The sequence below is a fragment of the Somniosus microcephalus genome, chromosome 9 (assembly GCF_052327205.1).
Source record: "Somniosus microcephalus isolate GS21.2 chromosome 9, FLI_Smic_1.0, whole genome shotgun sequence".
NCBI classification, from domain to species: domain Eukaryota; kingdom Metazoa; phylum Chordata; class Chondrichthyes; order Squaliformes; family Somniosidae; genus Somniosus; species Somniosus microcephalus.
In genome coordinates, this window is record NC_140995.1 from 202,166,452 (window position 1) to 202,179,168 (window position 12,717).

The 12,717-nt window shown below is 46.4% G+C and overlaps 1 protein-coding gene across 3 annotated transcripts in view; it reads right to left on the reverse strand.

Moving 5' to 3' along the window:
• Positions 1-12,717, reverse strand: part of scml4 (Scm polycomb group protein like 4) — a 262,549-nt gene that overhangs the window by 110,197 nt on the left and 139,635 nt on the right. The window lies entirely within an intron of this gene.

Genomic DNA, 12,717 nt, shown 5'->3' on the forward strand with positions numbered 1-12,717 from the left:
AACGTCTCCCTTGTGTCTCAGCGACTAGTACTGGGCACAGCACTCAAAGTGTGGTCTTACCAGGCAACTGTACAGTTTGATCATGACCTCCTCGGCCATATATTTTACTATCTTGGCTTTGTACTTTAAAATCTGTTGGCTTTGTTGATTGTTTCTCTGCATTGGTTGGATATGTTTAGTGTCGAGTCTACTAAGATCCTAGTTCACTTAGCTATATCAACACTGTTCATTAAGTACATGTGTTTCTTATTTTTCCTTCCTAGATGCAGTACCTTGCACTTGTCTGCATTGAACTTCATCTGCCATTCATCTCGCCCCATACTTATTTTGCCTAACTTACACTGCAATTTCTATGCTGGTTCTGAGGGAGTGAAGCATTGTCAGAAATGCCGTCTTTCAGATGAGATGTTAAACTGAAGGCCCGTCTGCCCTCTCAGTTGGGGCGTAAAAGATCTCATGGCACTATTCAAAGAGCAGGGAGTTCTCCTGGGTCCTGACCAACATTCATCCCTCAACCAACCCCACTAAAACAGATAACCTCGTCATTTATCTCACTGATGTTTGTGGAACCTTGCTGTGCACAAATTGCTGCCTCATTTGCCTATATTACAACAGTGACTCTACTTCAAAAGTACTTAATTGACTGTGAGGCACTTTGGGACATCTTGATGACATGAAACATGCTATATTAAAGCAAATCCATTCCTTCCTCCCAGTTTAGTATCATCTACAAATTTGAATGCTTTGCATTGAGTTTCTGAGTCCGCATTACTTATGTAAATGAGAAACAATAGTGACCCAACCCCTAATCCAAACACTCATTGTGCCTCCTCCCCGACATAACTCCACTAACGCATCATTTTCTACCCATCAACCAGTCTCCTATCCATTCTTGGGATTTACGTTGAATCTCTGGAGTTGAACTCATGGCCTTTCATGTGGAACTTTCATCAAATGCCTTTTGGAAGGTTAAGTACATCATATGGGCTGTCACTTCCTCAAAAGAAGTTGAAGAGGATGGCCAGGCAGCATCTTCTCCTTCTGAATCCCCGCTGGCTACTATTTACTAGGTTATTCTTGTATGAAGTTTAATACTGATAATTGATTTTATTATTTTATAAAGAATAGAATTGAGATTAATAGGCCTGTAGTTGCCCATGTCTATTTAACTGCCCCTTTTTGAATATGGGCACCATATTGGCCTGTTTCCAATCTAATGATACCTCCTCAGTGTCCAGTGACGGTCGTCCGTGCCTCACAAATCTTATCATACGCTTATTCATTGCACAATGAGTCTACATATCTCAGTGCACTTTTACATGAGTCTGCCTCTCATCTTCCCTTCCCTTCATCCTCCCTGTTACTTTCCCTCCTGTAAGCTGGAAGAATACCACTCTTCTACTGAATGCCCCTGGGCTCTGACTGCATATCTGTACATCTCTAAGTTGCTCTTGTCATGTGCCTATTTAGTTTATTGTATGAACTGCATATCTGTATGTATGTTTACTAGTGCTTCTAATTCAAAAATTTGAAATATACCTATTATGTCCGTGTGTAATTGAGACACGGACTGCAGGAGTTGGTTATAACAGGTCTTTACTGAGTGGAGACAACCTGGAACTACTCTGCAAAAGTTACTACACAGGCTTATATACAGGGGTGGTCACTACTGGTACTGCAGTATACAGGGGCTGCAGAATATAGTTCCTTCTGCAAAGTACATACACTACAATTCCTCCCCTTTTAGCTAAACAGTACATAACATTCGATTAATAATTAAATAACATATTTACAATTACAGTTGCTAGATACATTAGTTGAAGTTAAGCAATTATAAATTCAGTCTTTGAGGAGGCTTCCTGATTCTGTCTGGATAACGCCTCTTTGGGGTATCAGGTTCTTCTGGCAAAGTTGATTCGGGATCAACGTCGTTGTTTGGTTTGTCTGCTTCCAATATCACCGATTCTGAGGTAGATGCAATTGGTACTTCGGTTTCATCACCAGGTGTATCGGATCGTGGTGTGGAATTGACGTTTTCCAGTGACTCTAGAATCTGGTCAGCATGGCGTCTTACAATGCTCTCTCCAACGTCCACGGTATACATTAGAGGTCCTTGCCGTGTACAGATCGTTCCTGGATGCCATTTCTCTGTGCGGTAGTCCCGGGCCAAAACTGGTTGACCTATCTTAAAACTCCTGGTCGGCCTTTCATTCATATTCTGAAACTGCCTATTCTCTACATCTCTTCTGATGTTTGGCTTAACCAAATCCAAGCGGCATCGTAGTCTTCGATTGAAGAACATCATGGCTGGAGTTTGGTTGGTAACCGCATGTGTCGCATTCCAATAGGCAAACAAGAAGTTATCCACCTTGTGTTGTAGTGGTATGTCTTCATTACACATTGCCTTGATAGCCTTCTTGAATGTTTGAACGAACCTCTCAGCCAATCCATTGGTGGCTGGATGATATGGGGCGGATGTGTAATGCTTAACACCATTGTTCTTTAAGAACCTCCAGAACTCTTCAGACACAAACTGTGGTCCATTGTCGGAGCAAATCTGTTCAGGCAGCCCATTTCTGGCGAATATGGTTCGTAAGACTGTGATAGTTTTTTCTGTGGTGGTTGAGGACATTTTTATTACCTCTGGCCACTTTGAATGTGCATCCAGCGCAATTAAAAACATCGAGTCCATAAATGGACCAGCAAAATCAATGTGCACCCTTTGCCATGGAGATGAGGGCCACTCCCATGGATGTAGAGGGGCTTGTGGTGGGGCGTTTTGGACCTCCTGGCATCCTGTACAGCTCTTGGTCATCTCTTCGATTTCTCTATCGATTCCCGGCCACCACACAAATGCTCTGGCTAAGTTCTTCATTTTTACCCCTCCCAGATGACCCTCATGAAGCTCATTGAGCACTCTATCCTTCAATTTGGGTGGAATTACTACTCTGGATCCACACATCAAGGTTCCTCTGCACACTGACAGCTGTTCTCTTCTCGGCGAGAATGCTGGCAGCAGTGGTTCGCCATGTGCTGGCCATCCCTTCACTGTTAAATCATAGACCCAGGAGAGTGACGGGTCAGTTCGTGTTTCCTTTTCTATGTTTGCATTCGTCACAGGGAGACATTCGACTATGGTCGAGTGGAATATCTCCACTGGATCCACTGCAGGTGCTTCTTCCACCATCGGCAACGGTAGGCGCGACAATCCATCAGCATTCCCATGCTGTTTAGTTCCTTTGTACTCGATGTCATATTGGTGTGCCCCTAGGAAAAGGGACCACCTCTGTAGCTGTTGTGCTGTCATTATCAGTACGCCCTTCTGAGGGTTGAAAATGGAGACAAGAGGTTGATGATCAGTTAGGAGAGTAAATTTCTGACCGTGCAGGTAGTGATTGAACTTCTTCACCCCCCACACCAGGCTGAGGGCCTCTCTGTCAATCTGGGCGTAGTTACGCTCGGCTGAAGTTAACAAGCGTGACGCAAAAGCTATCGGCCTCTCTGAACCATCAAGGAATTTATGTGACAGTACCGCTCCAATGCCGTAGGGAGACGCATCACACGCCAGTCTTATCGGTAGTGATGGGTTGTAGTGAGCCAATGCTTCTCTGGAAGTGATGAGGTCCTTACTCTTCTGAAAGGCCCGCTTACATTCATCGCTCCATTTCCATGCTACTCTAGTTTGTAGTAGGGCGTTCAGTGGGTACAGAATTGTGGACAAATTCGGCAAAAGCTTATGGTAGTTGTAAAGTCTGTGGGTTGTTTAGTTAATTAATACACAGACTACCAGAGTAACTTAAAACAGGACTTTACTATTCGAAGGTCAGGGCGAATCTGCCAAATAAATCCTGACACAGCACTTATATACCGGTGTGGTCACCGTCGGTATTACAGTATACAGAAGCCAACAAAGCAGTGCCACACCTAAAATAGTTCTCTTAAAGGTGAACGGTTACATACAATGGTTTTCTTAAAGGTAGACGGATACATACACTACAATCCTCCCTTTTTAGCTTACAACATACTTAGTCCCCCATTAAACATAACATATATTCAACTTCATGTAAAACAATTCACAGGTATAATCTATGCGGGAAACAGTTTACAGATTCAGTCTCTGCGGGAACAGTTCACAGATTCAGTCTCTGGTCTTGACTCGGTCCGAACAACATCTCTGTGGTGTAGCCGGTTCACATTGCTAGCGTGACTCATCCAATAGTCTTTCCCTTGACTTAACAGCTTGAACTTCCGTCCTGCTGAACCAGCAGTGCTGACTTTTACAAACCGCTGGACTGCCTTGGTAATTTTTCCTACTTGCCAACTGATTTGGCTCCCTTCGTAGGGCCCACGTACATGATCTGGTAGAAGTGATAATGATTTAGATGGTTATCACCTTCTGCTTCGTCTTTTTCTTTTCTGCTTCTTGGAGACTCTCGGGGCTCCCTTATCAGCTGCCAGCTGTAGCGCCACCATCTCCCTATGTTCCTTAGACTTTAAGTGCTTCATCCTGATTTCTGCACTTTGGGAGTTTTCATCACAAGCTGGGCAGACCAAGTCCTCGTAATATTCCGTGTCACTCAACAGGCCATGGTAATATTCGGTGTCGTCCTGAACTAGTCTAGCGAGAGGGCCTGCTACTTCTTCCTTACCCAACTGGACGTTAGCCGACTGTTGTTCCCTCCCTAGACATCTTTCCTGAAGAGACTTCTTCATGCGTTCATATTCATCCCGCTCTTCCTGGGTTTCCTGCAAATCCTTCACTAATGACCTCATTTGTGATTTCAATACTTCCCCTTCCATCGGGGATTGATTGATCGGGCTATTCAATCCTTCTACTGGAGCAGCTGTTTCAACATTCTGTTGTTCACATAGACGTGATTCAGCGTACTTTTGGCATCCCAGTAAAATCTGTGTTGCAACCTCAGCTATTTCCATAACTTTTGAGAGCTCCGAACTCCTTCCCTTTGAAGATTGAAGCTCGTGTTCAGATTGTTCCCATTGCAGAGTCTTGTCCCTCAGCATATGAAGGAGTTGGCTGACCGTTAACTCTTCCACGGGAACACTGTGGATCAGAGTCTTCTCCATTTCATCCACCTTTTCCTCCAATGCTTTCACCTTTTCCTCTTGTACTTTGGCTTTCAGCGCTCGGAGAAGTTGCGCCTTGATGCTCTCTAGCTCATGTTCAGGGGCCATTCTTACAGTCTCTGTGTTTCTTACAGTTTCCTTTTCTTCCACTGAAAGGATTCCCAGTTGAATCTGTTCTTCAAGTTGTTGAACCTCGGTCATTGCCGCCTCATATTTGTCTTGGGTTTCCTTCAATATTTTTATGAGTTCTTGGACATCTTGTCTTTCATGTTCTGCCATGTCTTTCACCTCTAATTTCTCATCTATGGATGGAACTTCTACCGATGAGTCTGTCTTGGCCTTGAGCTCATCAAGAATTTCCTGCAGCCTTTGGACTTCTTGCTCATGTTCAACCTTTAGTTGCTCATATGCTTCTACTGAAACCAGCTTTTCGGAGGTTGCCGAGTTAATCCCCTCCAGGATTGTAGCCTGGGCCTGTTCATACTGTTCCTTCAACTTCTCAAACTCTGCTTGTAAGGAGTCGTAGAGAAGAACGGGAATAAAATCCTGGCTTCCTGAAGATTCCTCTTCATTTGCTCCTTCCTGCAAATATTCTAACTCCTGAACAGCATAAGGGAGATGTGATCGGTAATTGGTCACAATGGCTCTATGGTCGCTCTCTGCTTGAGCTAGCTGCTTCTGTTGTCTTTCCAGATTCTCCCATTCGGTGTCATAGAACTTTTTCATTGTTTTCATCTCTTGTTCGAGACGGTAACTCACTTGTTCTACTTGCTGTCGTAATTTGAAATAAAGTTGAGTCCGAGCTCGGTGTTCGTCAGTCATGGATATGTCCGTAAACTGAACAGACTCAGAATTCTCTGTCAAACTATGTTGTCGTTGTTCGGTGGAGTTCTGTTCTGAAACTTTGTTCTTCTCTGGAGCATAAGCCTTTATGCATGCCTTCGTTCTTCCAACCTTAGTCGGCAAGTCCATTTTAGCCTTGTCTTTCATATTTGGGTTGGTCTTATCGTCATCCATTTCAGAATCTGAGCTGATTGTCTGCACCGAGTCCTCACTCGTTATGGCTTTTAGATAGTGCCATTCCATGTCTATTTTCTTGATCCACTCCCGTCCCAGGAGTGGTGGTCCTCCCTCAGGTAGTACGTATAAGTTCATTCTTGGGTGTTCTTTACCCCCATCTCTCACCTTGACTCTTATCTTCCCCATGGGGTATACTTTATGCCCCGTGTATGCCTGCAATACGAACTTGGTATCTCTTAAGGGTATATGTGAGAATAGCCGGTGGTAATCCCTTCGATTTATGACTGATAGAGCTGATCCAGTGTCCAACTCCATTTTCACTTGGACTCCAGCTATTTTTAGCATGACCCAGATAGTTTGTAGGTCAGCTTCCTTACTCCCATTGTGAATTCTCAGACTGCCCAGCTCCTGGCCGTTTGGGTCTGAGTCCGAATTCTGTTCGTCTGAACTCTTCTCAGCCACCTTGTGTACCTTGTTGTACTTTTCCTGCGATGGCTTCCTTTGGTTGTTGGTCTTCTTCACTGACCGGCATACCTTAGCTATGTGACCCAGTTTGCCACATTTCCTACATTCCTGGTTCTTAAACCAGCATTGGTTCTGGTCGTGTGTTGTCTTCCCACAACGATAGCATTTTGTTGTACTCGAGGTAATTTGATCCACACTGAGTGCCGCTGCCTTTAGCTGCATTTCCGCAGTTCCCTTCGCTGCGGCTTCGTGCGATGCTGCAATAAGGACAGCCCTGTCAAGTGTAAGGTCGTTCTCTTCGAGTAGTCGCTTTTGCGTTCCTTCCTTTGACAACCCGCACACGAACTTGTCTCGCAATGCCTCTGTCAGATTCCCTCCAAACTGGCAGTGTTTCGCTAGTCTACGCAGTTCGACCAAGTATTCTGCGTTGCTTTCGTCTTTCCTTTGCGTTCTCGCATAGAATTTGAATCGTTCCGCCAACATCAACGGTGTGGGGTTCAAGTGATCCTTCAGAACAGTCACAATATCATCGAAAGTCTGATCCGCCGGTTTAGCTGGTGCTAGTGGATGCTTCAAGAGCCTGTATGTCTTCGCGCCCATCGAGTTTAGCAAGGTTATAGTTTTGTCATCTTCTTCTATTTTATTGGCCTCACAATAGATCTCAATGCGTTCCACATACGTGGCCCAGTCCTCTACCTCGGAATTAAAATCGTTGATGTTACCACGCTTAGGCATCTTCCTCTCTTCCTGATAACACCACGGATTATTTCTTTAAATTTTCTTTTTTTTTTCAAGATGGCGGTTCCCGCGAAAATGGCGGTTTCCCGCGCTTATCTTCTCTCCCCGCCCACTTCAATGGCGGTTCCCCGCTTCTGTCTTCTTCTCCGCCTAATGGCGGCTTCCCGCGTTTCTTCCCCTGGCGGGAGGGGTACACTTTCCCCACGGGCGACGGCCGCTGGCTTTCAGGTTCACAGCCTGCGCGTCGGCTTCAGTGCTTTCCCTTTTCTCAGCAGGGCAACCGGCGCTGGGTACACCCCATTGACGGCGAACAGTTTCAGCCACTGGGCTGGCTCTCGCTCGGTTCCCCTTGCTCGGGCTCTGTCTCTCTCCCGCTCGCTCGGCTCTACCGGCGCTGGGTACACCCCGTTGACGGAGAACAGTTTCAGCCACTGGACTGGCTCTCGCTCAGTTCCCCCTTGGTCGGCTCTGCCTCTCCCGCTCACTCGGCTCCCAATCGCGCCTCCCAGCCCTCTCGCAGTCCGGTGCTTCCCTCCCCGGCTGCGGCTGAGTTTTTATATCTTCCCGCGCCTACGCTCCCGGTCGCAGTGCTTCGTGGCTTTGGTCGCTGCCCGGCCTTTTTCACCGGTCGCGGTCTAGCTGTCTCACGACGCCGTTGCGTCCCCAGCCTGTCTGTACCGCGGCTTCCTTGCTCCACGCCGCCCCAGTCTCAGCGCCTCTGGGCCCGACTTCTGTCCGGCTCCTTTCCCCCTCGACCGTGGTCGAGTGCACCGCCCTTATCCTCCGGTTATTCTTTTTACTTTTCCCTTACTCACAGTCACCGTGGCCGGCTTGCTTCTCGTGCTGATCGGCTCACTCCTCACCGTGGCAGAAGGGACAGTCAGTGCCTGTTGCTGATGGAAGTCTTTGTCTCTGAATTCTTCCTCCTTTCCAGCTCTGCAGACTCGAGTTTTCTCCCAGCAGAATGACGAGGGCGGTTGCCTCTTCTCGACGCTCGTTAACTGCTTCGGAAGTATTGTTGCCGCAGGGTACGATCGGACTCGTCGCCACTGTAAAGTCTGTGGGTTGTTTAGTTAATTAATACACAGACTACCAGAGTAACTTAAAACAGGACTTTACTATTCGAAGGTCAGGGCGAATCTGCCAAATAAATCCTGACACAGCACTTATATACCGGTGTGGTCACCGTCGGTATTACATTATACAGAAGCCAACAAAGTAGTGCCACACCTAAAATAGTTCTCTTAAAGGTGAACGGTTACATACAATGGTTTTCTTAAAGGTAGACGGATACATACACTACAGTAGTAATTCACCAATCCGAGGAATGACCTCAGTTGCGACACATTTTCAGGCGCTGGAGCCTTAACTACCGCTTCAATTTTGTCAGGGGACTTATGTAACCCCTCTTCATCAATCACGTGGCCACAATACGATATCTGTTTCTTAAAAAACTCGCACTTGGGGCGATTGGCTCGTAGCCCATGTTCTCTTAGTCTAGTGAGCACCTGCTCTAGGTTGGCAAGGTGTTCACTGTTATCTTCACCTGTCACTAGGATGTCGTCCAAGTAACACTGAGTCCACGGAATCCCTTGCAGGACCTGTTCCATCGCTCTTTGCTATATCGCCGGAGCTGATGCTACTCCAAATACCAGTCGATTATACTGGTAAAGACCTTTGTGAGTGTTTATCGTGAGATACTTCCCAGAGGATTCTTCAACCTCCATCTGCAAATATGCTTGTGCTAGGTCAATTTTTGTAAAACGCTTCCCTCCAGATAGTGAGGTGAAAATATCTTCTATCCTCGGAAGAGGATATTGTACTGGGTTCACCGTCACCTTGAAGTCCCCACAGATGCGAACCTTCCTTGGCTCCTCAGACTTATTGTTTAACGTTTTCTTCATGACAGGAACGATGGGTGTCGCCGACTCGCTCCAGTCTACCTTAGATAACATGCCTGCATTCTCCAGATTCTCCAGCTCTGCCTCGACGGCTGGACGAATTCCATATGGTACTGGTCTTGCTTTGAAAAACTTGGGAATTGCATTCTCTTCTATTTTTATCGAGGTGATTACGCCTTTAAGAGTTCCCAGTTCTTGTTGAAATACCTCTTTGGCGTTAGCTAAGATTGTTGACAATCGCCCAGGAGTGACGTCGTCATCCTTTTTACCAGCCACCGTCAGTGCCTGAATGGAGTGCCAGTCTAAACTTATCTTTCTGATCCATTCACGTCCCAATAACGGTGGTCCACCATCTTGCAGTATGTACAGATACAATTTCTGTATTTCCTTGCCGTTGTATTCGACAGGCACCCTTATTTTTCCTCTGGGGTATACTTTTTGCCCCGTATACGTCTTCAAGACAATGGATGTCTCTTTCAAGGGTATGTGTGAGAATAGCCGCTCGTAGTCTCGTCGATTCATGACGGTTAGAGCTGATCCTGTATCCAATTCCATTTTGACTTGGGACCCTGCTATCGTGAGGGTGACCCAAATGGTTCGGTGATCCTCTTTTGCGATTACGTTGTGAAGTTTGAGACAGCTTAGTCTCTTGTTCCCGGATTCACTATCGCTCATCTGGTCTTCGGAACTACTGTCCGTCATCTTTTGTACTTTCCTGTACTGTTCCTAGTAGCCTTTTTGTTGTCATTAGTCTTCTTCCCAGACCTGCAAACTCGTGCAATGTGTCCTATCTTTCCGCATTGCCTGCATATTTTGTCCTTGGACCAGCAGTCCTTCTGGTCATGGGTTGTTCTGCCGCAGCGATAACATTTTTCAAATCCCCGTGTCATTTCGTGGGTGCCGTATTCCTGTGGCTTTTGTTGTATTTCCACAGCTCCCCTTGCTGCTGCTTCGTACGATACTGCCACACTGAAAGCCTTATCTAGCGTCAGCTCTTTCTCTGAGAGTAACCTCTTCTGGGTTCCTTCACTCAGGAGTCCACAGACAAATTTGTCCCGTAGGGTATCTGCCAGTCCTGCTCCGAACTGGCAGTGCTTTGATAGCTTACATAGTTCCGTAAGGTAATCAGCATTGCTCTCATCTTTATGCTGATTTCTCCTGTGGAATTTAAATCTTTCTGCTATCGGCAACGGTGTAGGATTTAGGTGTTCCTGTAGGATATCAACAATTTTGTTAAAACTCTTCGCCTTCGGTTTGGCTGGAGTAATCAGGTTCCGCAATAGGCCGTACGTTCTTGCGCCCATTAAGTTTAGTAGTACCGATGCCTTTTTCTCCTCGGCTACTTCGTTTGCCTCGCAATATACCTCGACTCTTTCCACATACGTGGTCCAGTCTTCTATTGCATTATCGAAGGCAGTGATATTGCCAGTCTTCGGCATCTTGGAAATCTAAGATGGCGCCTCCCGCACTTTGCCTTCTTCCCCACTGGATTAAGATGGCGCCTCCCGCGCTTTCTGTCTTCTCCGCTGCTGCTAGCGCTGTTGCTGGCGTTTTATGCCTTGATGGCGATGCCCTATGGTGTTCGCGCACTTCCCCCCGCGCTGCTGCTAACGTCGCTCTCCGCGGTTCCCGTAGCAAACTGCAGCTCCTCGCGGCTTTCTGCGCTTCTAATTTTTTTATTATTTCCCCGTCGTCGGAGCAACCCTGCGGGACACTTTCCTCCCTCTTCTCGGGTCTGTACGCTGCCCGGCTTCGTAGCACCGGCCGCGCCCTGTGTGCTCCACCCTCTCTCTCTCTCCTCTTCCCGACAATGCTGCTCGGCCCCGTTGAAAAGCCACCCAATCGAGCTCTAGACCGCCGCAGCCCAGGAAGGATCAGTGTCCTACCTGCCACCAGCCCGATTAGCTGAAACACCATCGACAGGACAACCAAGCCCCGCTCTCGACAGCCTCTCCTGCAAATCTTCAACTCCGATGAATCAGAGGCGGATGCCCACGGTCAACGCCCGTTTCTTCTGTTCGTTTGATTTTTTTTTTTTCTTTTTTTTTCTTTCTTCCTTCTGGCCTCGACCTCTGATAACTTCGCTTCAGGGATGGATCCCCATGAGGTGGTGCAGACTGTAGGTAAGTTCGGATCTGCTCGTCGCCAGTATTATGTCCGTGTGTAATTGAGACATGGACTGCAGGAGTTGGTTATAACAGGTCTTTACTGAGTGGAGACAACCTGGAACTACTATGCAAAAGTTACTACATAGGCTTATATACAGGGGTGGTCACTACTGGTACTGCAGTATACAGGGGCTGCAGAATATAGTTCCTTCTGCAAAGTACATACACTACAATACCTAAATGTTAATTTTTAAAAATTCCCCACTCAAGATGTATGGAGCTATAAAGACTTCACAGTTCCCAAATTAGGCGGATAGTAGTACAAACAAAATAACTAACTCAATGCAGTGAGCGCTCACTGTAGCTGTGCTCCAGAACATACCTCAACCCTGACAGGATTCACCACAGAATAAATAAAAGATTATACAATAATACTATTGTTAGGCCTAAACTATTGGTATTGGTTGAAAGTTGTTTTAATACCCAAAAAACAGACACAACTGCACTCAGGACTCATTGCTCTGCATCAGAGTTGTGGCTGTGAAGTCACAATAATCTTTCCATTGATAGACTGCCGGCAGTGGCAGGAGTACGATACTCCTGTTGTCGGCAGCACTCTGCAACATAAAGCAGGCGATCTCCAGGCCTCAAACAGCAGCCAAGACCGACTGACCAACAAACGGTGGTAGAAAAAACAAGTGCCTCCTTCTACCGGCTCTCTAATAAGGAAGCAAGTCATATGGGGCAGCAAGAATCAGAGAACAGTGCTCAGGCATTGCAGGCATTCACTCAAATGCTGCTATCCCACAGCTCCAGTAGCAAAGTACAAGACAACCAAGGACAAATAGGGGGGGGGAAACACAACAATGAGACAAGAAACACATCATCCTAATGGAAGGACAATAATGAGCTCAATCACCTCCATTAATCTCAGTTTCACTCTCCAGTGTTCTGCTTCCCCTCACGCATGCCAAACCATTCCCTGGTGTGCCCAAACCCACAGTAAATCCACACTCTCCTTTTTTTATTAACCTAACGGCAACATGCTACTAACATTCATTTTCATTGCTGATCCTGTGAGGACTCCAGCAGTATTTTTCCCATTAAGTCAAACAGTAGAGGATGTAAATTTCTGTTGCACTACAAATATTTGCCCATTTCACATGTCGTGTACTTTGTATTGTAATACTGGACAGCATAAACGCTCCTTTTTTGATTTAAGAATTTTAAAATGTTTCCCTTCCCCTGCCCCGTTCTCTTAAAGGTAGTGATTATACTGGGGTACAGTCCCACAGGAGCCAATGACCCTCCAGTACTTTGCCTAAGTGGCCATTTTTGACATGTGAGTGTAGACAGTGTTGTCAAGCTATATAACCAGAGAGGGCAATTGCTCAGAGATT